This window comes from Erigeron canadensis, chromosome 8, assembly GCF_010389155.1.
Source record: "Erigeron canadensis isolate Cc75 chromosome 8, C_canadensis_v1, whole genome shotgun sequence".
NCBI lineage: Eukaryota > Viridiplantae > Streptophyta > Magnoliopsida > Asterales > Asteraceae > Erigeron > Erigeron canadensis.
In genome coordinates, this window is record NC_057768.1 from 38,801,876 (window position 1) to 38,806,856 (window position 4,981).

Genomic DNA, 4,981 nt, shown 5'->3' on the forward strand with positions numbered 1-4,981 from the left:
CAACCTATCTTTCTCTCTCAATATTATTTTTTTATCACTTTTTCTCCGTCTCTTGTATAAAATTTCATAAAGCAGGACAGAATCATTTTTTTGTTTTTCGATGAAATAAAAAGTTTTTTTTGCCTTTTTACTTGTTTTTATTCTGATAATTTTCGATCACAGGATAAGTCATTTGATGGCATTTTCGTGACAACGGTTCCCCCTAAAAGTTGGAGACGGAAGTCATCGAGTTATGGCTAGTTGATGGTGCAAAAGTGATGCGTTTTTATGCTCACTTTTACTTGTTACCGGTGGTCCAGCGTTGGTGGTTGTTGGCAGTTAAAGGAGATCGGTGGTTGTTCCTATTGATTGTTCCCGGAGATGTTAAAATGCGGTGAAGGAGGCTGGTGGTAGCTATCGACGGTGGTTTATGAGTCTGTATGTGTATATGTATTGGTTTTAGGTAAAATAAAACAAATAAAACAATAGGTCTTGCTTCATTGAAAATCATCGTGCATCATGAAAATCATCGTGCATCAATTGCTTCGTGAATCTTCGTGCATCAATTTAATCATGATCTGAGGGTCAAGATCCTGTTTTATTTGTTTTACTTTAATACTTGTTTTACAATATCCAACCCCTATATGTATTTTGTATAGAGATAGAGATTGTGTATGTTGTATGTATGCCTTAGAAGTTGTACTTTATGCAAATAAAAGAGTACTTTTAGCTGCAGTGTTATTTGTGAGAGAACCGATGTTGGCTTGTTAATACGCAATATATAATTGTACAATATGCAAAGAGACTGGTATATAGTACATCGTGTACATCATGCATAAGTAGTTGTAAAAAAGCATTTGGTTTTTAGTATAGGTTAATAAGTAGCTAGTTTCCTTTTTTATCTCTATTTATGAGTATTAATTTAATTTAATTATTATATATATACTTTTCCTAATTAGGTCCAAATACGGTTTCTATATATAGATATATAAGTATAAATACATAAATTGAGGTTAAAGTTAAACTTCAAAGAAAGTAAACACCAATTATATTGTTTAATTAATTAATTAGGATCGAACTAATTAATATCGATATATGGCCGTAGGAACCAAGCTTCTTCTCTTCTTTACCTTTTTGGTCACCACCTCCGCCTTGGTTGTTAATGCTTATACGGTTTCACTCCCTACGACCAACAAACCGTCAAAGACTGTTTTCGACGTCGATAAATGGTCACATATAGTTGATGCATGGCCACATAATTAGGACTACGAGTCGGACATGCAAGCTGTAGTTGCTCGTGATGAGGCACGCGCCAAGTGGATACATAATCGTGTTAACCAAACCATTGATAGAAGAACTTATAGTGATGAAGCCGATCGATGATCACTTGCAATCGGATTCAGACTTGGTCATGGAATTTTACACATGAATATTAATGTGATATGTGGCGGCGATATATAGATGACTAGGTTTAACCCCGTGCGTTGCACGAGATAACATAAATTTTTATCAAATAGTTCAACAAATGTTCAATATAAAAAAAAACCGTCATCGAAGAACGAAGATATTTTTTTATGTAATGAAGTAAAATATCAAATGATAAAGTAATAAACATTATTAGAAGGAAAAATTATAAACCTCAAGATAAATCTTCACTTTTTTTCATCCTCCATCACCCCTTCCACAAGCAATGAATATTTCATCATTCTCTCACCGTCTATGTAGAAATTAATCTTGACTCAGTCATATTTATCTAGTTTGAGTTGGTTTTATTTAAGTTAGTATTTGAGTTGGTTTTAGTGTTGCTTCAAATAAATGGTATAAAGTCATGGGGTTGACCGAATTATATGCAATTGAGAATATGGACATTATGGGTCATACCCATGACTAATTCCTTAGGTAAAGTTGGTAGTTTATTTCCTTATTTTTAGGATCACATGAGATGTAGTTTTGCCTATTTAAGGTTTATTCAGTCATTGAATGAGAAATAAGTCTCACCTTTGTTTTCTATATTTTTGTACGTATTTACTCTCTTTTCATATTAACATACATAAGATACATATTGAGTGAGGTTAAGAGTAATAAAAAACAAAGAAAAAGATAAAACTAAAAAGGTGAGAGGGTGAGAAAGAAACCAGATTTACACCACCATCACCACTTTGCTACCCACTCCTTTGGTACCTACAGGGCGGGTGGTGTTCCAACTGGTCACCGGTCGATCACCACCTTGCCTCCTTAAATATTACGTCCACCCTCAAAGAATTAAACATATAGTATATAAAAACATAAATTCAACTTAAATTAAGATAACATTTTTTTATGTTCCAAGTAATCTAAAGTTTATATTTTTGCAATATATTTATGTTAGAAAATAAAAATTAAATATAAATTAAAAAAATTTACATCTCAAAAGATATTATATTTAAAAAAATTAAGAATCATTATTATTTTTTAATAAGAAATAAAAAGATCTTTATAATATGGAAACTTTTTTATAAATTTGGAATATGTCATTAATATATATTTTAGGTAAGAAACTATTACCATATATCTCTTTTATATATATCTATATATATGTTAAGTGTCATCTAATTATATAAATAATATTTTTAATAATTTTTTGTGAGATTTTAGATCGAATATCTATCATGTTTTTCAAAATATAAACAAAAATCTCATTAGATCAAGTGATTTATGTTTCACATTAAAAACTTGAGGTTGTGGGTTCTAATCATGCTTATGACTTTTTAATATGCTATTTATTCATAATTAATAAAAGCTATGATGATGATTTGTCAAATATGTATAGATGTTAGCTTACGTGTCAACATTTAAGAAACTAACGACGTGAGATCGCCACGTAGGAAAAAAATGATGTGGCGAGCTCTGGGATATGCCACATCATCAAATTGAGATAGAGAATTATATATATAGAGAGAGATTTATTTAGTATAAAATATATATGTGGTTAATTATATATGAGTATATCGATTCTTTTTATTTGTTTTTTTTTATTATTATTGTTACTCGTGTTAATTATTTATATAGATGATTTATTTATTTTTTAATTATTTAAACCCTCCATTTTGTGTATAAATTGTAACTCAAATAATCATTGTAATCATCACTTTTTATAACAAGAAAATCCCAATTTGTGTATATTGATCATCAAGATGGTATCACAGCGAATCAGCCATGTACGGTCTCATCCTTTACCAATTAAACCATCATTCTTAGCCTCGTATTTAATCCCAAAGCCACCAATGGTCGGGATAAGGCTCTTGTCATGATTGAATATCGTTGTTGTCGTCGTCATCTATAGAGCCGGCCCAACAAAGTACTTGGTCTAGGCCATTGTATTAGGCCCCCAAGTAGCCAAGGCCCCAACTTTTTATTCTGTTTTGGGCTTTTATTTTGTTATAAGAAGAACTTGGTTTTTTTATGGTATATGTATATGTGGTGGACCGAGGGAACAAACAATCAACGGCCCCAATCATAAGTACAGTTTACTCTTCGTACCACCTCCTAGAAGTATCAAATGTTTTACTTTAAAAGCAGTATAGCAATGTTAGACTAACACAAGCACATACTTGCATTGTGAATGCAAATTCACTCTCATCGTTAGAATATAAACTACAGTTGTTTTGGGGTTGAATTAGTATAAACTGGATTGGGGGATTTTTGTTAGAGGCTTTAATAAAAAGCCCTCAAACTTGGTACCATTTAAGGTCACCCAAAAGCTTAAACTATGTAACAAGATTTGGAAGTTACATATATTAGTCCACTTGAAATTGTTGCACCTTTGATGGGTGCAATAAACGATGACATTGATTTCCTTGTCATGTCCATATTTTTGCCGCATTATGTAGTATTGTGGATTGATAGTCTCCAACTCTCCATCTCCATAAGAAGCAAACATTTGAAATTTCTTACTCATGGGTCACTTTTATGAAATAGTTTGTCTTTGAAAATTCAATAGGTTTTGAGCAGGACAACCCTAATCAATGTTTTATATACCGGTATATATCGGCCGGTATTACCGGTATTTGAGGGTACTTCGGTATTTTAATCCCGATATTTTTCCAGTATTTTTACTATTTTATACCGGTCCGTATTTCTGGTATTCCCGGTATTTTCTTTTCATTTTTTTTTGAAGTTTTTTTAAATATTTTTTTTATGATACTTTAATGTTAGTGTTTGTTATTGTGAACTTTAAACCTTATATTTTGTTATAAAATACCTATTTGGTACGAGTATTATTTTTGAGTGAATCTCAATTGTTTTTGAATATTTTCGTTAAATTGTAACAAATTTTGTAGAATAATAATAAAATAAAATGATATAGTCGTACTGGACAGTATTTCCGGTAATTCCGATAATACCGGTAATACCGAAATTTTTTTATATACCGATATGATTAAAATACCGGTTTTTAAAACATTGACCCTAATTTCAATCGACCTATCTGGGTTTGAGCGGACCAATTGCAAATTGATAACCGACTTTAAACATTCCGATGATCTCTAAGTAAAAAATAACAAGTCATTGAAAACATCAAAACATCACGTCAACTTAAGTTCAAAGTTGTCATTACGCTCATAGCTTAGTGGTTAGGGAGTTTTCACTTTGTTATTTCTTCATAGGGGGTCATTAATTCAAATCTTGTCATATGCAAATGTGATGAGGGGACTTTAAAATGTTATACCCATCTATACACGGGAAAGCAAACTCTTTAGGACATTGTCAAGATTCAAACCTGGCGTGAATGCATCAAAGTTGGGAATGTTAATTATTTATCTGCTCTATCTTTGAAAGAAAAAATGGTCAACCAATGCTTAAAGAATATTGCCAAGACAAAGTTAAAAGTTAATAAAACTGGATTAATGGAAGTCGGATGACTGAGCATAAATAATCAACCGTTTTTATTATTTTTACAATAAGCGGGCTTTGTTAAATGTAAAGGCGGTAAGGTGAATAAAGTATTTTTATATTATCATAAATT